At 45.9% G+C, this 23777-nt stretch overlaps 1 protein-coding gene across 1 annotated transcript in view; it reads right to left on the reverse strand.

Annotated features, from left to right (window-relative positions):
- Window positions 1-23777, reverse strand: part of LOC130368848 (uncharacterized) — a 109837-nt gene that overhangs the window by 64377 nt on the left and 21683 nt on the right. The gene's annotated exons all lie outside the window — the stretch shown is intronic.

The raw sequence follows: 23777 nt of genomic DNA on the forward strand, positions 1-23777 counted from the left end.
CTAGGTCAGTTTGTCACTGGAACTGACTTTGTGGCCTAGTTCCGAATGGATCACCGACATAAATGTAAACTCTGACTTATTCTAACTTTTGCATAATGAAAAGCTCTGAAACCTAGCAGTAGTTGTAGTAATGTTTTAAAGGGGTACTCCGGTGCTTAGACATCTTATCCCCTATCCAATGGATAGGGGATAAGATGCCTGATCGAGGGAGTCCCGCCGCTGAGGACCCCCGTGATCTTGCACGTAGCACCCAGTTTGTAATCAGTCCCCGGAGAGTGTTCACTCCGGGACCAATTATCGGCGACTACAGGGCAGGCGGCATGTAACGTCACGCCCCCGTGTGAGGTCATGCTCCGCCCCTCAATGCAATCCTACGGGAGGGGGCGTGACAGCTATCAGCTATAACGTCACACACCGCCCGCCCTGTAGTCGCTGGTAATCAGTCCCGGAGCGAACACACTCCGGGGACTGATTATAAACGGGGTGCCGCGTACAAGATCACGGGGGTCCCCAGCGGTGGGACTCCCTCGATCAGGCATCTTATCCCCTATCCTTTGGATAGGGGATAAGATGTCTAAGCACCGGAGTACCCCTTTAATGAGTTTCAGAAACAAAAATGTAAAATTAATGTTTCATTCACTAACAACAAGCAGAGAACGACACCAAGTAGAGATAAGGCTACTTTGCTAGGAAATGTCCAGATTCTAAATGAAAGTATTAGTAAAGTATTTATTTACACACACTAAAATAAAAAAAAATTATATACACACACACACACATACACACATACACATACATACACACATACACAGTCATGGCCGTAAATGTTGGCACCCCTGAAATTTTTCAAGAAAATGAAGTATTTCTCACAGAAAAGGATTGCAGTAACATGTTTTGCTAGACACGTTTATTTCCTTTGTGTTTATTGGAACTAAACCAAAAAAGGGAGGAAAAAAAGCAAATTGGGCATAATGTCACACCAAACTCCATAAATGGTCTGGACAAAATTATTAGCACCCTTTCAAAATTGTGGAAAAATAAGATTGTTTCAAGCATGTGATGCTCCTTTAACCCCTTAAGGACTGAGCCCTTTTTTGCCATTCTGACCACTGTCACTTTATACATTAATAACTCTGGGATGCTTTTACCGATTATTCTGATTCCGAGAATGTTTTTCGCGACATACTCTACTTTAAACATAGTGGTAAATTTTCCTCGTTACTTGCATCCTTTCTTGGTGAAGAATCCCAAAATGTCATGATAATGTTGAAAATTTAGCATTTTTCTAACTTTGAAGCTCCCTGCTTGTAAGGAAAAAAGGAAATTCCAAATGATATATTGATTCACATATACAATGGGGGAGATTTATCAAAACCTGTCCAGAGGAAAAGTTGCCCAGTTGCCCATAGCAACCAATCAGATCGCTTCTTTCATTTTTAAAAGGGCCTGCGCAAAATTAAAGAAGCAATCTGATTGGTTGCTATGGGCAACTCAGCAACTTTTCCTCTGGACAGGTTTTGATAAATCTCCCCCAATATGTATACTTTATGTTGGCATCAAAAAGTTGCCAGGTTTTTACTTTTGGAAGACATCGGAGGGCTTCAAAGTCCAGCAGCAATTTTCCACGAAAATTTCCAAATCTGAAGTTTTCAGGGACCAGTTCAGTTTTGAAGTGGATTTGAGGGGCTTTCATGTTAGAAATACCCCATAAATGACCCAGTTATAAAAACTGCACCCCTCAAAGTATTCAAAATGAGATTCAGAAAGTTTGTTAACCCTTTAGGTTTTTTACAGGAATAGCAGCCAAGTGAAGGAGAAAATTAAAAAAAATCTTCATTTTTTTGTTTTGTTAACACTTGCATGTTCTTGCAGAGCCATTTTTTGAATTTTTACACGGGTTAAAAAGGAGAGAAATCCCCCAAAATTTGTAACCCCATTTCTCTTGAGTAAGGAAATATCTGATATGTGGATGTAAAGTGCTCCATGGGTGCACTAGAGGGCTCAGAAGGGAAGGAGCGACATGGCAGAAGACAATTGGAAACTACACCCCTCGAGGAATGGAACAAGGGCTACAGTGAGCCTTAACACCCCACAGGTGTTTGATGTGTAAATGGGGGGGGGGAAATCACTAAAATGCAGGTTTTTCCCCAAAAATTTTACAGGGGGTATAATAGGAGACAATGCCCCCCAAAATTTGTAACCCCATTTCTTCTGAGTATGAAAATACCCCATGTGTGGACATCAAGTGCACTGCGGCCACACTACAATGCTCAGAAGAGAAGGAGCTCCATTAGGCTTTTGGAGAGAGAATTTGTTAGGAGAGAGCATTTACAAAGCCCCCGTGGTGTCAGAACAGTGGACCCCCACATATGACCCCATTTTGGAAACTGCATCCCTTATTAAATTCTGTGAGGGGTGTAGTGAGCATTTACACCCCACTGGCGTTTGACAGATCTTTGGAACAGTGGCCTGTGCAAATGAAAAATAGAATTGTTCATTTTCACTGACAACTGTTCCAAAAATCTGTCAGACACCTGTGGGGCGTAAATGTTCACTGTACCCCTTATAACATTCTGTGAGGGGTGTAGTTTGCAAAATGGGGTCACATGTGGGGGGGTCCATTGTTTTGGCACTATGGGGGCTTTGTAAACACACGTGGCCTTCAGTTCAGGACAAATTTTCTATCCAAAAGCCCAATGGCGCTCCTTCTCTTCTTCAGAGCACTTTACATCCACATTTGGGGTATGTTCTTACTCAGAAGACATGGGGTTACAAATTTTGGGGGGCTTTTTTTCCTATTTTCCCTGAAAATGAAAAATTTAGGGTAACACCAGCATTTTATAGTTCATTTTTTTCTCATTTTCCCATCAAACTTTAAAACGAAAATTCGTCAATCAACTGTGGGGTATTAAGGCACACTATACCCCTTGTTACGTTCTGTGAGGGGTGTAGTTTCCAAAACCGCTGTAAAATCAGCCACCCCTTTGCATATCACCAATTCAGGCCTCAAATGTACATAGTACACACTCACTCCTGAGCCTGGTTGTGAGTCTGCAGAACATGTTACGTCCACATATGGGGTATTTCCGTAATGTGGTGAAATTGCGTTACAAATTTTGGGGGTCTTTTCACCCCCCCCCCCCTTTTACCTCTTGTGAAAATAAAAAGTATGGGGCAACACCAGCATGTTAGTGTAAACATTTTTAATTTTTTTACACTAACAGGCTGGTGTAGACCCCAACTTTTCCTTTTCATAAGGGGTAAAAGGAGAAAAAGCCCCCCAAAATTTGTAGTGCAATTGCTCCCAAGAACAGAAATACCCCATATGTGGCCCTAAACTGTTTCCTTGAAATATTGTGTTATCAGGGTGCATTCACACAGACGGGGGTTTACGGTGAATTTCTCGCTAGGAGTTTGAGCTGCGGCGGAAAATTTGCTGAAGTTCAAACTTGAAGCAGGAAACTCACTGTAAACCCGCCCGTGTATATGTACCCTGTACATTCACATTGGGGGGGGGGGACCAGACCGTGCATGCTGGGAGTTTAGTTTTGCAACAGCTGGAGGCACTCAGGTTGGAAAATGGTGAGTTAGGTAACAGAACCTAACTGAAGGTTTTCCAACCAGTGTGCCTCCAGCTGTTGCAAAACTAAACTCCCAGCATGCACGGTCTGTCAGTGCATGCTGGGAGTTGTAGTTTTGCAACAGCTGGAGGTTTGCCCCCCAATGTGAATGTACAGGGTACATATACACGGGCGGGTTTACAGCGAGTTTCCTGCTTCATGTACCCTGTACATTCACATTGGGGGTGGGGGGACGGCAAACCTCCAGCTGTTGCAAAACTACAACTCCCAGCATGCACTGACAGACCGTGCATGCTGGGAGTTTAGTTTTGCAACAGCTGGAGGCACACTGGTTGGAAAACCTTCAGTTAGGTTCTGTTACCTAACTCACCATTTTCCAACCTGAGTGCCTCCAGCTGTTGCAAAACTACAACTCCCAGCATGTACTGAGCGCCGAAGGGCATGCTGGGAGATGTAGTTATGCAACAGCTGGAGGTACGCAACTACAACTACAAGCATGGTGAGACAGCTGTTTGCTGTTCCTGCATGCTGGGAGTTGTAGTTTTGCAAGATTTAGAGGGCCATGGTTTAGAAACCACTGCACAGTGATCTCCAAACTGTGGCCCTCCAGATGTTGCAAAACTACAAATACTAGCATGCCCAAACAGCTGTCTGGGCATGCTGGGAGTTGTAGTTTTGCAACATCTGGAGGGCTACAGTTTAGAGACCACTGTACAGTGGTCTCCAAACTGTTGCCCTTCAGATGTTGCTAGGCAACTCACCGGCTTTCGGAGTCTGCAGCAGGGAGCCAGCCACATGTAATCACCGCCTGCCGATCGTCGCCCGCTGCCACCGCCGATGGTAATTGACCTCCGGTGCCAGTCACCGTCTGTTCCCCCGCTCTCCACTACTGTGGGTGGGCAGGACGGGGGAACTGAACTTTAACCCCCCGCCCCCGATCTGCTATTGGTCGGTCGCCTTTGACCCACCAATAGCAGGGATAGGAGGCAGGGGTGTGGAAATTTTATTTAAAAAACTACTAGTTCGCAGGACTAAAATGGAGCAAAATCTACTTGTCCCTCATGACTATCCACTTGTCCGGGCCAATTTTCGCTTTTACGCTCTGATTTTTTTCCTCCTTGCCCTATAATAGCCATAAATACTAGAGATGAGCGAACTTACAGTAAATTCGATTAGTCACAAACTTCTCGGCTCGGCAGTTGATGACTTATCCTGCATAAATTAGTTCAGCTTTCAGGTGCTCCCGTGGGCTAGAAAAGGTGGATACAGTCCTAGGAGACGATCCACCCCACTAGACCACCAGCTAGCATTCACAGGTCCCTTTTATACGCCGCTGTCAGCGGCGATCTAAAAGGGTTAATAGCCGGCCGCAGCGATCGCTGCATGCTGGCTATTAGCGGCTGCCCCCGGCTGCTGAAAACAGTCGGGGGCTGCAGAGTATGGAGCGGGCAGGGGTCCGGAGCCCGCTCCATACAGGACTGCTGAGCGCCACATGCTGGCTGGAAACTTGCGCCCCCTGCAGACTTGCGTCCGCTCCTCCCCTCAGCTCTCCGAAGCTAGAGCTGTGTGGAGCGAAGGCAGAGAACGCAGATCTGCATGGGGAGAATGAAGGCAGAGCAGGGGAGAGATGACGTGCACAGCTTCTCATCTCCCCTCCCCCTGCTCTGCATTCAGAGGACGAAAGTTTTTACAGCCGGGGGCTGCAGAGTCTGAAGCCTGCTCCATACAGACTGCAGACTGCAGAGCGCCGCAGCGATTGTCAGGTCCGGCCCTGCTTGCCCGAAGCCGGGCTAAGGGCCGGAAAAATTTACCTGCCCAGCACCCGAAACTGCATGTCACGGGCGTCGGGCGATAGGAATTCCACATCCCAGGGAGGGGTGGCACCCCTGCAACCTCCCTCCTATCCCTTCAGGGGGATTGGGGTGTCTTGGACAGCCCCGATCCCCTTTATTTTCCGGGTCACCGGAAACCCGTTTGCCCCGGGAATCACTGCAGATCACGGTCTGAATTGAGGACCCCCAGATCGCCTGTCTCAGGACCCCCCTTGGCGATGTGCCGGGATGCCTGCTGAAGGATTTCAGCAGGTGTCCCAGTCCGATCCCCGACCGGCTAGCGGCGGGGACGAAATTCCCACGGGCATACCCATACGCCCTTAGTCCTTAAGGGGTTAAACTCACCTGGGGCAAGTAACAAGTGTGAGCAATATAAAAAAGTCACACCTGAAAGCAGATAAAAAGGAGAGAAGTTCACTTAGTCTTTGCATTGTGTGTCTGTGTGTGCGCGCCATACTAAGCATGGACAACAGAAAGAGGACAAGAGAACTGTCTGAGGACTTGTAACCTTGAGATTGTTATTTTTCCACAATTTTGGTTCTCAAGTTCATCTCCAGAGATTTAGATTTGCCTTTGTCCACAGTGTGCAACATCATCAATAAGTTTGCAACCCATGACACTGTAGCTAATCTCCCAGGGCATGGACGGAAGAGAAAAACTGATGAAAGGTGTCAACGCAGGATAGTCTGGATGGTGGATAAGCTGTCCTGCAGGCTCAGGGAGCATCAGTGTCAGCGCAAACTCTCTTTGGAACTTGTTTGGGGCTGCTTATCCCCCATCCGGACAATCCTGCGTTGAAACCTTTCAATTTTTCTTTTCCGTCCACCCCAGGGAAATTCGCTACAGTGCCATGGATTGGAAACTTCTTGATATGCGCACTGTGGACAAAGGCAAATCTAGATCTCTGGAGATTAACTTGTAACCGTGAGATTGTTGATATTATTTGTCAATTTTGGTTCTCAAGTCCTTAGACAGTTCTCTTGTCCATGCTTAGTGTGGCACACACAGACACACAACGCAAAGACTAAGTGAACTTCTCTCCTTTTTATCAGGTGTGATTTTTATCAGGTGTGATTTTTTATATTGCCCACACCCGTTACTTGCCCCATGTGAATTTTAAGGAGCATCACATGCTCGAAACAATTTTGAAAGAGTGCCAATAACTTTGTCCAACCCATTCTTGGGTCCAATTTGCTTTTGTGCCTCATTTTTGGTTTAGTTCCAATACACACAAAAGGGAAACACCTGCTCCAGGTAAAAAAGGAGTGGCATTGATAAATCAATAAATCCCTATCAATAAAAGATCCAGTGGTAGAGACTGATATGGAGGGCAGATATGTGATTTTAAAATGTAAAATCAATAGGACTTAATATGTGCTTATAGGAATCTATGCCCCTAATTCTAAGCAAGATAAATTCTTGCGTTTGGTACTAAATAGAGCAGCCTTTTCCCCTAAAGATAATGTGGCGGTAATGGGAGACTTTAACAAAACGGTCTGGCCTTCAGTAGACTTTACATCCAAAATACTTTTAAAAGAACCAACATCTTTTACAAAGATCATTTCTCAGTAGGACCTTTATGACATTTGGCAGGTTCAACATCCGACAGAAGCTGATTTTACTTTTTTCTCACATGTGTATAAAATTTATACACAAATTTATTTTCTTACGAGTAGAACCCTATTACAGTCAGCACTACAGTCAAATTAAAACCACAACATGGTCCGACCATGCTGACATTAAGAGAGGCTGGTATTAGCACTCCAAAAAGGCTGTGGAGGGCGAGCCCTCATATAATTTTGAAGGAAAGATTTAAAGAGCCCACAGCAGCTTTTATTGACTAATTTTTTTAAATAAATAACTCAGTATCCTCAACATCCATGCTGTGGTGCGCCTTTAACCCCTTAAGGACGGAGCCCATTTTCACCTCTAGGACGAAGCCCTTTTTTGCAAATCTGACCACTGTCACTTTAAACATTAATAACTCTGGAATGCTTTGAGTTATCATTCTGATTCGGAGATTGTTTTTTCGTGACATATTCTACTTTAACATAGTGGTAAATTTTTGTGGTAACTTGCATCCTTTCTTGGTGAAAAATCCCAAAATTTTATGAAAAAAAATAAAAATTTTGCATTTTTCTAAGTTTGAAGCTCTCTGCTTGTAAGGAAAATGGATATTCCAAATATTTTTTTTTTTGGATTCACATATACAATATGTCTACTTTATGATTGCATCATAAAATTGACGAGTTTTTACTTTTGAAAGACACCAGAGGGCTTCAAAGTTCAGCAGCAATTTTCCAATTTTTCACAAATTTTTCAAACTCGCAATTTTTCAGGGACCAGTTCAGGTTTGAAGTGGATTTGAAGGGTCTTCATATTAGAAATACCCCATAAATGACCCCATTATAAAAACTGCACCCCCCAAAGTATTCAAAATGACATTCAGTAAATGTTTTAACCCTTTAGGTGTTTCACAGGAAAAGCAGCAAAGTGAAGGAGAAAATTCAAAATCTTCATTTTTTTGCACTCGCATGTTCTTGTAGACCCAATTTTTGAATTTTTTACAAGGGGTAAAAGGAGAAAATTTATACTTATATTTGTAGCCCAATTTCTCTCGAGTAAGGACACACCTCATATGTCTATGTAAAGTGTTCGACGGGCGCAGTAGAGGGCTCAGAAACGAAGGAGCGACAAAGGGATTTTAGAGACTACGTTTTTCTGAAATGGTTTTTGGGGGGCATGTCGCATTTAGGAAGCCCCTATGGTGCCAGAGCAGCAAAAAAAAAAAAAACACATGGCATACCATTTTGGAAACTAGACCCCTTGAGGAACATAGCAAGGAATAAAATGAGCCTTAATACCCCACAGGTGTTTCACGACTTTTGCATATGTAAAAAAATAAAAATTAAAAAAATTTCACTAAAATGTGGGTTTCCCCCCAAATTTCAAATTTTTGCAAGGGTTAATAGCAGAAAAGACCCCCCAAAATTTATAACCCCATCTCTTCTGAGTATGGAGGTACCCCATAAGTGGACCTGAAGTGCACTGCGGGCGAACTACAATGCTCAGAAAAGAAGGCGTCATATTTGGCTTTTTGAGAGCAAATTTTGCTCGGGGGGCATGTCGCATTTAGGAAGCCCCTATGGTGCCAGAACAGCAAAATAACCCACATGGCATAACATTTTGGAAACTAGACCCCTCACAGAATGTAATGAGGGTACAGTGAGCATTTACCCCCACTGGTGTCTGACAGATCTTTGGAACAGTGGGCTTTGCAAAATTTTTCATTTTCACGGACCACTGTTCCAAAGATCCGTCAGACACCTGTGGGGTGTAAATTCTCACTGTACCCCTAATTACATTCCGTGAGGGGTGTAGTTTCCAAAATAGGGTCACATGTGGGTGTGTTTTTTTTTTTTTTTTGCGTTTGTCAGGACCGCTGTAACAATCAGCCACCCCTGTGCAAATCACCTCAAATGTACATGGCGCACTCTCCCTTCTGGGCCTTGTTGTGCGCCCCCATATGGGGTATCTCCGTACTCGGGAGAAATTGCGGTACAAATTTTGGGGGGCGTTTTTCCCTTTTACCTCTTGTGAAAATGAAAAGTATAGGGCAACACCAGCATGTTAGTGTAAAAATGTTTATTTTTTTACACTAACATGCTGGTGTAGACCCCAACTGTTCCTTTTCATAAGGGGTAAAAGGAGAAAAAGCCCCCCAAAATTTGTTAGGCAATTTCTCCCGAGTACGGCGATACCCCATATGTGACCCTATTCTGTTGCCTTGAAATACGACAGGGCTCCAAAGTGAGAGCGCCATGTGCATTTGAGGCCTGAATTAGGGACTTGCATAGGGGTGGACATAGGGGTATTCTATGCCAGTGATTCCCAAACAGGGTGCCTCCAGCTGTTGCTGAACTCCCAGCATGCTTGGACAGTCAATTGCTGTCCAGAAATGCTGGGAGTTTTTGTTTTGCAACAGCTGGAGGCTCCATCTTAGAAACACTGCCGTACAATACGTTTTTCATTTTTATTGGGGAGGGGGGTGGTCGGGGGGCAGTGTACGTGTGTATATGTAGTGTTTTACTCTTTATTTTATGTTAGTGTAGTGTAGTGTTTTTAGGTTACATTCACACTGGCGGCGGATTACAGAGCCTCCCGCTAGGAGTTTGAGCTGCGGCGGAAAATTTGACGCAGCTCAAATTTGTAGCCGGGAACTCGCTGTAATCTGCCGCCAGTGTGAATGTAGCCTGTACATTCACATGGGAGGGGGGGGGGTCAAAACTACAACTCCCAGCATGCACTGACAGACCATACATGTTGGGAGTTGTAGTTTTGCAACAGCTGGACGCCCCCCCGCTGGAAAACCTTGAGTTAGGTTCTATGACCTAACTCCGTATTTTCCAACCAGTGTGCCTCCAGCTGTTGCAAAACTACAACTCCCAGCATGTACTGATTGCGGAAGGGGAGATGTAGTTATGCAACGGCTGGAGGCACGCAAGTGCAACTCCCAGCATGCCAAGACAGCCTTATGCTGTTCCTGAATGCTGGGAGTTGTAGTTTTGCAAGATTTAGAGGGGTTCAAGTTGTAAATCACTGTCCAGTGGTCTCAAAACTGTGGCCCTCCAGATGTTGCAAAACTACAACTCGCAGCATGCCCAGACAGCAAACTGCAGTCTGGGCATGCTGAGAGTTGTAGTTTTGCAACATCTGGAGGGCTACAGTTTGAGACCATTTAGTGATCTACAACCTGAACCCCTTTAAATATTGCAAAACTACAAGTCCCAGCATGCCCACACAGCAAAAAGCTGTCTGGGCATGCTGGGAGTTGTAGTTTTGCAACATCTGAGGGCCACGGTTTAGAGACCACTGTAAACTGTGGCCCTCCGGATGTTGCTAGGCAACAACTCACCTAGCAGGACCCGGAAGTATTGCTGCCACCGCCGCTCGTGGGGGAGGATCGCGAACGGGGATCCGGGATCCAGGTAGGGACCTTCGGCGCCGACCTTCCCTGGACGGTTCCCCCGTTTTACCCGGACACCGATAGGTGGGCAAAGCGGGGAACCGAACTTTAACCCCCCCCCCCCCTCCCCCGGTCTGCTAACGGTCGGTCGCTCGGCCGACCAATAGCAGGGATAGGAGGGGTGGCACCCCTGCCAAACTCCTATCCCTTTAGGGGGATCGAGGGTGTCTCGGACACACCCGATCACTCTTATTTTCCGGGTCACCAGTGACCCGTATGACCCAGAATCGTGCAGATCGCAGGTCTGAATTGACCTGCGATTTGCGCGCATCGCGGTCATGGGGGGGGGGGGGGTCTCAGGACCCCCCTCGGCGATGTGCCGGGATGCCTGCTGTTAGATAACAGCAGTCATCCCGGCCCGATCACCGCTACCGGTGACGCGGCGCTCCCGGAACCCCGCGACGTACATGTACGTCGCCGCACGCCAAGTGACACTTCGCGGCGCCGTACATGTACGTCGCTCGTCGTGAAGGGGTTAAAGAGTCAGTAAGGGGCCAAATAGTCAGACTGCTTTTCATAAAAAAGAAACCCAAGCCAAAAGAACAGCACTACTACTAGAATTGAAAGACCTTCACAGAAGAAACAAGATTCCCTACAATAGCAATATATCAATACGCATTACAAATATTACGACTGAATTGTACAATATGGATCTCTACAAATTTGATATAGCATTGAGAAATAGAAAATTAGACAGATATTGGCTGGCCAATAGACCAGGAGCCTATTTGGACAGACGAATCCAAAAGAGGGGAAACCATAATAGAATCCCCTATATAAAACATTACCTACAGGTACGAGAGTTTACGATACGACAGGGGTGGCAGAGGCATTTGCTAGCTATTATGAAAAACTTTACAATTTAAAAAGAAGATTCTAAAACTGTACAGCCTTCTATAGAGTTGATAAATGAATTTTTATAGCAGACCTTAACCTTAACCATTCACGAAACAAACAAACAAGTGCGGCTACTAAAATTAGCGAAGGAACCAGGACCAGATGGCCTAATAAGCAAATTTTATAGAACGCATATTGGTAGACTCTCTCCATACATCACAGATCTATTTAATGAAATTTCACAGACAGGATCTGTAATGGGTGAAATGTTAGAAGCAGCAGTGATAATACCCAAAGAAAGATTTGAGATCTACTATTAATTATAGACCAATATCTTTATTAAATTAGGATATTCAGCTATATGCCAAAGTATTAGCAGCTAGGATAAGTGAAGTACAGCCTAAATTAATTCATACAGACCAGGTAGGATTTATAAAAGAGCGCCAATCGGCAGATGGCACTAAATGTCTTTTGAATCTCATCGATGGAGTGAGGTGCGGTTGAATGCCTTCTCTACTATTGGGGTTGGATGCGGAGAAGGCATTTGACCGTGTGCATTGGAGATATTTGAGGTCCGTATTGGGGAAATTTGGGTTCCCCTTAGGGACAATCACAGCAATTATGGCCCTTTATTCTGAGCCTTGTATAAGGGTATGTTTGGGAGGTATAATTTCAAGGAGGTTCAGTATTTCAAATGGTACAAGAAAGGGGTGCCCCCTGTCTCCTCTGTTATTCACCCTGGCGATAGAGCCGTTGGCTCAACAAGTGCGGGATTCAGCAGGGATACGGGGTATCCCTGTAGGCCACAGAGACCACGGAATAAATCTATTTGACGACAACATCCTCACTTCCTGCACTGACCCAGTTGCATCTTTACAGTCTAATGAGTTTGCTGTCATGCTTTAGTGGATTAAGCTATTACAAACTAAATACAACCAAATCAGTAGCCCTTTCATTAAATATAAACAAAGACACCAGAAAGAAACTAGAACATAAGTACTCCTTTATATGGGTAAATAACTCAAAACATATCTGGGTATTAGTGTTGGGCGGTATACGGAATACCAAAATTTTTGTCCTGCCCGATTTTTCCCCATACCGCAATACCGGTTTGGCCCCTCCCCCTCGGGAGGGAATGAATTATCAACCCAGTTCTGCGCTGTCCCCACATCGGGGAACTAATCAGGTGTGACCCTCGAGCGCTGTTCTGCTTCTCTCCCCTCCAATTAATTATCAGCCCAGCGCTGTGGTGTCCCCATCGGGGTACTATTCGAATGACACCTGCAAGTGCTGCCCTCCTCATCCTCCTGTTTGTTGCAGGCCGCTGGAAATCTGTACTGTACGCTGTATCCCTATGCCCAGGCTGCAAAAGATAAACAAAATAAACTAAAACTCACCTTGTCCCGCTGGTCAGGTACCGGCCTCACCTGCTTCTGGGGAAGGGAACTTTGGAAAGCCGTCAGCCTATCATCGGCCGCAGCGATGTTCTGCCTTGGCCGGTGATAGGCTAAGCTCACTGTCATGTAAGGAGCTCTGGCCGCCTCCTTACATGACAGTGAGCTCAGCCTATCACCGGCCGAGGCGGAACATCACTGCGGCCGGTGATAGGCTGACGGCTCTCCGACGTCCCCATTCCCAGGAAGAGCGTGAGGCAGACGTAGGAAGGCGAGATAAAGTTTATTTTGTTTATCTTTTGCAGCCCGGGCATAGGGATACAGCGTACAGTACAGATTTCCTGCACCGGCGGCCCGCAACATACAGGAGGACGAGGAAGGCAGCGCTTGCGGGTGACGTGATTAGTTCCCCGATTGGGACAGCGCAGTGCTGGGCTGATTATTAATTGGGGTGGGGAGAAGCAGAACAGCGATCGCAGGTAACATGATTTTTTTTTTTGGGGGGGGGAGAAATATTATTATATTCCGTGGAACCGCCATAAGTTACAAAAATACTGTGATACACATTTTTTGGTCGTACCGCCCAGCTCTGCTGGGTATAGAATTAGCTTTGATACCACAGCACTCGCTTAAAATAAATATAGATTAAAACATAAGATAAATACTGATCTTGCGACTTACTCTAAAGTCCCGATCTCTTGGTTGGGGAGAATAACTAACTAAAATGGTGTTGCCACCTAAAATTCTGTACCTCTTCCGTAATTTACCAATAAAGATACCAAGGCAGGTAATTAAAACTCTCCAACTAGTTACACAGAGATTGATCTGGCAAAATAAGAAACCCCGAACTGCAGCTAAAATATTATTCCGCCCGATTAAAGAGGGAGGGTCAGGATGCCCTGATCTCTATTACAGAACAACATTTCTTACCCATATACAGAAACTGTGGCATAATGATTTGGGGAAACAATGGGTAGCACAAGAATCACAGATAAATGAGGTGACATTGCTTAGTTTAATCCTATGGGATCAGCACTTTTAAATAAGGGTGTAAACAATAGAAGCTCCACCTTCTCTGCAAGTATGGAGGTGTGGCTATATGCGGTGCAAGCACAAATTATTAACCCCTTGAAACTTAATGAGGGCCCTTGAAACTTAATGAGGATCCAATGGCAGCGATTCAACACTTACTACCAACCGCGGATTTATCCGGGTTGACAGAGGTATTACAACTCTTGGAGATGTCAGTGAAGATGGTTGTTTACTGCCATGCAAACAAATTTCTAAACTCTTTGGAATAACATGATTTTTTTAAATATCTTCAATTGAGTCACTGCATGGCATCTTTTCAAAAGGAGGAAGTTGGGAAAGGACACCATATGAAGACTACTTTTTAGAATGAAAAGGGAGGAATTTCTTGAGCATATAAAGCTTTGCAATCCACTATTTCTGTAACCAAAATGATCTACCAAGTGACATGGGAGAGGGATCTAGGTTATTATATTTCTGAAGAACTATGGAGGAAATCATTTTCTATCCCATCCAAAGTTTCTCACTGTGTGTCCCATTTGGAATTCTCGTAAGCGGTTATATTGATGGTGTATGACCCCGGTAAAAATGGCAAAATTTAATACTAGTAAATCACCATTATGTTGGCGCTGTAACATAGAAATAGGTTCAATGAAACACATGTGGTGGGACTGTATAGTGGTACAGAAATTGTGGTAAAAGATCCATTTATTGTTGCCCATACTACTGGGAGAAGACATTAACATTAAGTGGGGACCAGGAATGGCACTATTATCGTTCCATTTAGAAACAACGTCACTCCAGCAAACAAACTATAATTTATCATATATTGGCGGTAACAAGAAATACAATTGCAAGCAATTGGAAAATCCAAGAACTCACAGGCATACCCAAAATAGTAAGGACTCAAACAAACTAGTATCATGGAGGGTTTACAAATAGAAAGATTAATGTATAATAGATCTAGAAGATTGAGAAAATTTGGGCACACCTTGAGACTCAACTTGGCAGGGTTGAAGAAAAAAAAATGTCTTTCCTCCTCTGTCGGGAAGTAGCTAGAGCTGCCTGGGGAGAGGGAATAAGGGGAAGCAGTTTGTATGTAAGAGGGAGTGTGTGTTGAAGGCAAAGGGAGAATTTAAATAAAATGCTCTGTTGCATTTGTTTACTATATAATTCTTTTTTTCTCCTATTGCTCTTTTACCCCCCCCCCCCCCATTTTTATGTTATATGTTGTGTGCTAAAAAGAAAATATACAAAAAAAAAAAAAAAAAAAAAAAGGGAATAAACGTGTATAGTACAGATGAGCGAACTTTTTAAAAATTCGATTCGGCCGATACGCCGAATTTTCTGAAAAAGTTTGTTCCAATCCGAATTTTTTCGTAGCGAATCCATATTAAAAAAAGGCTATTTCTAGCCTACATACAGCCTGAATAGGGGTATAGAACACTTTGCTGTGTTCTAAAACGCATATGGAGTGTGCTGGGGTAGTGAAATAATACTGATATTCAGAACAACATGCAGATTACCGGCATCGCTTTTAGAATCACTGCCGCACAATGACAGAGCCTGGTGGAGGCATCAGTGTCAGGAGACCATATAGTGACTGAATGACAGTGTGGAGGTGTTGGCAGCATGAGGACACCATATAGTGGCTGAATGACACAGCTTGGATGAAGCTGAAGCATGAGGACACCATATAGTGGCTGAATGACACAGCGTGGAGGTGTTGGCGCAGCATGAGGAGACCATTTAGTGGCTGAATGACATAGCGTGAAGGTGTTGGCAGCATGAGTAGGCACTAGGCCTTCACAATCCCTAAGATTAAAAGACGAATTCAGAAATTTAAACCGAAGATTTTGGATAGTGGGTGCTACCTATGAGAAAATTTGAAATTCCCAGACCCAGGGCCAGCAGCACCATCAGTAAACCATATATTGCATGAATGAGACAGCCTGGAGTTGGCTGATGCATGAGGAGACCATTGAAATGTATGATTTTTTTTATTGGAAATTTAAAATCGAACTTTGAGGGGCCCGGACCCCTGCATGTGGGTATGAAGGACCAAATCCAACAAGCCCCCAAGGGCTCATGTGGCTGTGAGATGTAGACACAACATCTCCATTGCCCTGACTGGCCCCATTTTTTGTACCTTTGTTTAAAGAATAAGCGCATATCCTAAAGTCCAGAAGACTCTCTAATGCAGGATGGTGGACCACAAAAAGACATTCTTCTCTAAAGTAATGTTTTCTGAAATAAAGAAGCAGAGTTCATCCATCTCCATATTCAATGGTGTAATGGTTATTATTCTGGAAAATTCAAGTTTATTACTGAGAAAATCATAAAATTTGAATAGTACCCAAGAGGGTTTAATAACCCCATACATTGCACCATAAATGTTGAAATTTTAATTAAGCATTTATGTATCTATTTCACAAATCGTAAAATTAAAGGCCCAAGCCCAGAAGCATCATGAAGGCAAGTAGTTCCTGAAAGACACAGGAGCAGTCAGGAGTAGGCATCAGCAGTACCCAAGAGGCTTTCATAACCCCTTACGGAGCACGATCAATCGCGAGATCGAGCAATAACAGGTGAGTGATGCCCTCAGATGTCCGGGGCTGCACGTGCGCTACACTGAATGGACCAGCGTTTGCCTATCATTCACCGACAGGTGCGGGTAACCCGCTGAACCCTGTTCGTGATAGGGATCAGGGATTGCAATTATTTGCCAGGAAAGAAGAATCACAACTTAGTGCGGGTCATAAGCTCAGGTTCATAAAGTCCCTGCCCTTTGTACACACCGCCTGTCTCTACTACCGATTGGATGGTTTAGTGAGGTGCTCTGATCGGCCCCGGCGGGGTAGGCAACGGCCCTAACAGAGCGCTGAGAATTTAAAGATCATTGTTGAAATTAGCATTAAGCATGTATTAGCTACTGCTAAACTAAGTTCCTGAAAGATACAGGATGAGTCAGGAGCAAGCATTCACAGTACCCAAGAGGGTTTCATAACCCCTTACATGTAAAGATCAATGTTGAAATTTGCATTTAGCTACTGCTAAACATCCAAAAATTAAAGGGCCAAGGCCCGAAGCATCTGTGAGGCAAGTAGTTCCTGAAAGACACAGGATGAACCAGGAGCAGGCATTCGCAGTACCAAAGAGGGTTTCATAACCATAATTGGGAAGTGTTGGTGTAGCAGCATGGTCAATCTACTCTGAGGCATCTGGCATTGGTGGCTGGAAATCCTGGCTGATCCATCCCTGATTCATCTTGACAAACGTCAGTCTCTCCACATTTTTAGTGGACAGACGAGTTCGCCTTGGGGTGACTATGGCCCCGGCCGCATTAAACACCCGCTCTGATGGCACACTACTGGCTGGGCAGGACAGCTTTTACAGGGCAAACTCTGCTAGTTGCAGCCATAAATCAAGGTATGCCACCACCTGCTGGTTCAGGTCCTGGTCCATGTCTACCTGCTGCTGATGAGTTGCTTCACTACGCAGGTGAAGAAGGCCAATCATCAGCGACTGTAGACTCAGGCTGCTGCTGATTGAGCTGGTACTGCTCCTGCCACCCCTCCCCTCCCCAGCAGCCATGGCAGTGGAAGGTGAGTGCAGAGGCCCCACCTGAGTCAGACCTGCGAGTGGATGGACCATGTGGCCGATGGGCATCAGCCAACTGACTACGTAGGATCTCTGTAGTAGGTCAGTTTGTCCTCCCTTTCAGTGGGTGTAAAAAAAAAAAAAGGCCCCCCATTCTGGGACTGTAGCGAGGGTCCAATAAAAAGGTGGAGATCCAGAAGTAATCCCGCTGACGAATTTTGACAATTCGGGGGTCACTACGCAAGCAACTGAGCATGCATCGTGCCATTTGCGCCAGTGACTCGGAGGGACTACCTGCCTCCATCTCCACTGCATACTGCCACAATGGGTCTGGGTCCTCTGTCTCGCCTTCCTCATAACCCGCCAACTCCTCTGGCTTCTCCTGCTCCTCCTCTCCTGTTCGATGACTAGAAACACCATCCATCTCATCCAACCTAAACTGTGCTCCGCTCTGCCCCTCATCATCATCCTCCAGTTCAGCTCCCACAGGGCTCATGTAGCCTTGAGATGTAGGCGCAACGTCTCCATTGCCGTGACCAGCCATCGTTTCAATCATTTGTTGTATGAAATGTAGGAGTGGAATTACTTCGTTCATGGCGTAATCCAGGCGATTTACAAATAATGTGGCTTCCTCAAAGGGCCTCAGCAAACGGCAGGTGTCAAGTATGAGCTGCCACTGGTTCTCATTGAAGTTACACAGGGGAGTAGTCCTATCTGCTTGGATCATCAAGAAATCTGTGATTGCTTTTCTTTGTTCGTATAGTCTGTCCAACATATGGAGGGTGGAATTCCAACGTGTGGCAATGTCACAAATAAGACTATGTTGTGGGATACCGTTCTGACGCTGCAGCTCAAGGAAGGTGTGCTTGGCGGTGTACGAGTGGCTGAAGTGCATGCACAGTTTCCTTGCCATTTTCAGGATGTTTTGCAAATGGGGTGAAGACTCGAGGAAGTGTTTGACAACCAGATTCAACACATGTGCCATGCAGGGCGCATGTTTCACACATCCTTGTTGCAGCGCGGACACGATGTTCTTCCCATGTGAAGAACAACTTGACACCGCCATGCCCTACACACATGGTACGATGAAGGGCCACCGAGATTTAGATGTGCAGTGGAGGCCGAGAACACGGAGGAGGATGAGGAGGCGGCGGCGCACACTGTAACAGGACCAACTGCCTGAGAGCGAGACTGTTGAGGAGGAAGCTGTGTGACCTGTCCAAGTTGCTGTTGTGGCTGTGCAGGAACCCCATTTATCCAGTGGGCCATAAAAGACAAGTATTGTCCCTGCCCGTAGTTACAGCTCCACACATCGGCGCTGCCGTGCATTTTTGAACACACCGACAGGCTCAAGGACTGGCCCACCTTCTCTTGTACAAACTTATGCAGGGCTGGTACTGCCTTCTTCGCAAAGAAATGATGGCTTGGAACTCTCCACCTCGGCTCGGCACAAGCCATCAATTCTCTGAAAGGTGCGGAGTCCACCACTTGAAAAGGGAGGGACTGCAGCACCAGCAACTTGGACAGGAGCACATTCAACTTCTGCGCCGTTGGATGAGTGGGCGCATACTGTTGTCTCTTTGACATGGCTTCGCCGATGGCTTGTTGGCGGAATGGCTGACTAAAAGCAGGAGAAGCGGGAGCATCTGGAGTGACAAAATGAGGGTTTGACACACAGCTCCCTTCTGCTGAGGTGGTGGAGCCTTGGCTGGATGAAAGAGGGAGCGGATGGCCTCTGGGTGATGCAGCAGGCTGGACCACTATATCGGAGCCACGGTTCTCCCAGGCCGCTTTATGGTGGCGAAGCACGTGTTGATGCAGGGCCGTGGTGCCAACATTGGGACCCTGGCCACGCTTCACCTTCTGCCGACAGATCTTGCATGTGGCTGATGCCTGATGAATAACTTCCACACCGCCGAGTAGCTGATTCTCTCACCTGCAGTCCCCACTAATTGACTGCTACTGGCACCATCTCCAGAAACTCCTGTTCCACTACCTCCCGGAAAGGTAGGCTGCCGCGAAGAAGGTGGTCTCCCCCGGGCACGTTTGGCTCCTGAATTTCCACTCCTGCCACCACACTGACTGCCAACCGTGCTACTGCCTTGCTGCCTCAAGGGCAACCTGCAACTCTCTTCTCCTGATGATTATGAAGCCCCTTCTGCACCCGGCTCCAAATTGCGATCGGCATCATCAACAGGTGTGTGCACGTCACTGATGTCCTCAGGTTCCCCAACAGTGTCTGCAACCCTTGCAACACCGCCTCCCACGTCACTCTCCGCATCCCTACTTGGCTGCCTAGCGGAGCAAGCGGCGCATGTCTCCCCCTCTTCTTGGCTTGGCAGTAGCTGCCGACTGTCCTCTATTAGATCTTCCTCAGTGAATTGTGGAGCTGAACCCACAGCATAAGATACTTCTCTAGGAGAGGGAACAGCATAGGAGAAAGGCAATGGGAGGACAGGGACTGCTCCTGGGCCATGCCAACTGAGGGTTGTGTCTGAGGAACCCACCGACTGTTGACTGGGGGTGTCAGATGTCACTTGTGATGATGTGGATGAGCAAGTTAACCAATCGACGACGGCAGATGGGTTGCTGGTCAAGACACGACCGCTGGCTGATAACGGGAGCTCAGGCCTCTCGCTGCGACTCGCCCCCTAGTCTGCTGCCAACTCTGCCTGAAGTATTTATGCCTCCGCCACTCCTCTGTACACGTCCTGGCACTTCTCTGCCTGGCATACTTAGTGCGTATATGAGGGTATTACAATACACTACACAACTCTTTAAACAGTATTTGTCTAGAACAGCAGCAGGTGATTACTTACGCTGTCCTTTCACAGTATGTAGGCCCTTGACAGATTAACGGGTACAAGATGGTACACTACTTGGATGTACGTATGCGGTATGCAGTGATGAGGGCAATAATATGCGCAACAATACGCAGAAAAAAATAGTATTTTTTAAAAACACCAGGTGATTACTTTTGCCAGGAGTCAGGACTTTCCCTGTATCTAAACTTGTTACAGATACAGAATTGTAGACTGCTTTGATGTAGGCATGTATTATGCACGTATGAGGGCAGACAAATGCACTACAGTCCGCTGAAAAATAACGTATTTGTTAACAGCAGCAGGACCCAACAGTGCAGAACCACAAAAAAAAATAATACAGGGATTAAACCCTAAATTGCACTCTGTCACACAATTCTGAGCAGCAGATTATTTGTGAAGTTAAAAAAAAAAAAAAAAAACACTGAATTGCACTGAAAAATTAGGAGATAAGATGGTTCATAAAATTCAGGCAGCTTGTTGATCTGTATGAGGCAGAACAGCTATCTGCCCCTCTCTGCTGCAATGCTCAATAACGTGAATAGGAGGTTTAGTTAACAATGATCCATCTGAGTGAGAACAGCAAAGCACTCTGCACTCCTGTCTTTCCCCAATCCTGATGTGACTAGCAGTTGCAGTGGTACAAGCTAGTCACACACACAGTCCCGTTCTCTCTGAGTGCATAGACAAAATGAAGAGAGGCAAGATAGCTGCCGATTATATAGGGCTGTGACATCACAGGGGTCAATGAATACTGATAGGCTGCATCTCACATGCGATTCAGGGTCATCCCGCCTACCTTCATTCCCGCCGCTGTTTCCCGCCCTCCCATAATCCCCTGCCCCATGTACTCACATGTGGATCCGCCATTTTAGGTCTCCAATAGCCTGGAACGCTGTAAAATGTAGTTTAATGAAGTGATTCGCGCGATCGAATCGCGGCGATATTCGCATTCGTTGCGAATCGAATATTTCATGAAATTCATAACAAATTCGGGTTCGTCAGCTTTGATTCGCTCATCTCTAGTGTATATCAAGTGTTACTTAAATTTTCTTGAAAAATTTAAGGGGTCCCAACATTTACGCCCATGATTGTATATGGGTGTATACGATGGCCCCGACATATGATAATTTCAACATGCGATGGCCTGAAGGCAGCATCAACATACGATGCTATTGTATGTCGGGGCCATTGCATAAACAGCTATCCGGCAGCGCAGCCTGCTTCAGCTGCTGCCGGATAGCCGTTTACGATGCCCCGTGTGCTCCGGTGATGGTCTCCTACCTGTCCTTGGGGCTCCGGCGTGTCCTCTTCAGGATCCCCTGCATCGCCACCGCTCTCCTCCATCATCACGTCGCCACGCACACCGTCCCTTCATCGAATAGGAGTGGCGTGCGTAGTGACGTGATGGCGGCGACGGAGAAGCAGAGATGTCTGGAGCCGCGAGGAACACCCAAGGGACGCGGCGACAGCGATGGAGGAAGACATCCATGGCAGCGGTGACTGGTCCGGAGCGGCGGGGACAGGCGAGTGTTACGTCCTATACTTTACATTGCACGGATCCCTCAACATACGATGGTTCGTTTGCAACGGATTAACATTGTATGTTGAGGGAGAGATTATATAACACACACACAGAGACAGAGACAGAGAGACAGAGACAGAGAGACAGAGACAGAGAGACAGAGACAGAGAGACAGAGACAGAGAGACAGAGACAGAGAGACAGAGACAGAGAGACAGAGACAGAGAGTGAGAGACAGAGAGTGAGAGACAGAGAGTGAGAGACAGAGAGTGAGAGACAGAGAGTGAGAGACAGAGAGTGAGAGACAGAGAGTGAGAGACAGAGAGTGAGAGACAGAGAGTGAGAGACAGAGAGACAGAGACAGAGAGACAGAGACAGAGAGACAGAGAGTGAGAGACAGAGAGACAGAGAGTGAGAGACAGAGAGACAGAGAGTGAGAGACAGAGAGACAGAGAGTGAGAGACAGAGAGTGAGAGACAGAGAGTGAGAGACAGAGAGACAGAGAGTGAGAGACAGAGAGTGAGAGACAGAGAGTGAGAGACAGAGAGACAGAGAGTGAGAGACAGAGAGTGAGAGACAGAGAGTGAGAGTGAGAGACAGAGAGTGAGAGTGAGAGTGAGAGAGTGAGAGTGAGAGTCAGAGAGTGAGAGAGTGAGAGACAGAGAGAGAGAGAGTGAGAGACAGAGAGAGAGAGAGTGAGAGAGTGAGAGAGAGTGAGAGAGAGAGAGAGAGACGAGAGAGAGAGAGAGAGAGAGAGTGAGAGAGAGTGAGAGAGAGTGAGAGAGAGTGAGAGAGAGTGAGAGAGAGTGAGAGAGAGTGAGAGAGAGTGAGAGAGAGTGAGAGAGAGTGAGAGAGAGTGAGAGAGAGTGAGAGAGAGTGAGAGAGAGTGAGAGAGAGTGAGAGAGAGTGAGAGAGAGTGAGAGAGAGTGAGAGAGAGTGAGAGAGAGTGAGAGAGAGTGAGAGAGAGTGAGAGAGAGTGAGAGAGAGTGAGAGAGAGTGAGAGAGAGTGAGAGAGAGTGAGAGAGTGAGAGAGAGTGAGAGAGAGTGAGAGAGTGAGAGTTCTCTCTCTCTCTCTCTGTGATTATATATACACACATATACTATACATATATACATATACATATATATATATATATATATATACACACACACACACACACACAAATACAATAATCGGTGATCTATAGTGAATTATACTCACCGATAATTGTATTTCCTGGACGTCTGCATGACAGCCCCCGGAGATTGCATCTGCCTAATTGGGACAGGGAAGAAACCTGAGAGTTTAAAACCCCACCCCTTCCTCTCCATTCCCAGTGTATTATAAAGAACACCGAGTAGAAAGGAAAAGTGATCACCAAATGATCAAACCAGAAAGAAAAACCAAAAGGGTGGGTATTATGGGTGCTGTCATGGAGACTTCCAGGAAATACAATTATCGGTGAGTATAATTCACCATTTCCCAAGTCGTCTCCGTGACAACACCCGGAGATAATCCCAAAGAATAGTATTCAGGGAGGGACCACAGCACTCAAGACTTTGCCTCCGAACGCCATGTCCTGATTAGAAAGAACATCTAATCTATAAGGTTTGGAAAATGTATGTATGTAAGTGGCTGCACGACAAATCTGCTCCACAGAAGCAGATGCTCTCTCTGCCCATGAAGAAGAGAGTGCACGGGTAGAATGAGCCTTGAATTCAAGAGGGGGATTTTTTCCCCTTTGCTGAATAGGCGTCTGAGATGGCCATACGGATCCATCTCGCAATAGAACTCTTAGAAGCCCTTTTCCCTTTGTTAGGACCTGCAAACTGGAGAAAAAGGTTTTTGTCTTTCCTCCAGGGACGGGAGGATTCAACATATCGTAACACTGCTCTCCTTACATCTAAACAGTTGAATGATCTTTCTTGATCATTTGTGGGAGCTGAGCAGAAGGAAGGAATAACAATATCCTGGGATCTATGAAAAGATGGATACTTTTTGTACAAAATTAGGGTCTAATTTGAGAAGGATTCTAACATCTCTGACTATAAAAAAAAAAAAAAAAAGTCTGTAAAGTAGAGAGCCTGAATCTCACCGACTCTACGTGCAGAAGTTATTGTTATCAAAAACAGTTTTTCAGGTAAGTAATTTG

The sequence above is a fragment of the Hyla sarda genome, chromosome 4, assembly GCF_029499605.1.
Source record: "Hyla sarda isolate aHylSar1 chromosome 4, aHylSar1.hap1, whole genome shotgun sequence".
Classification (NCBI taxonomy): Eukaryota; Metazoa; Chordata; class Amphibia; order Anura; family Hylidae; genus Hyla; species Hyla sarda.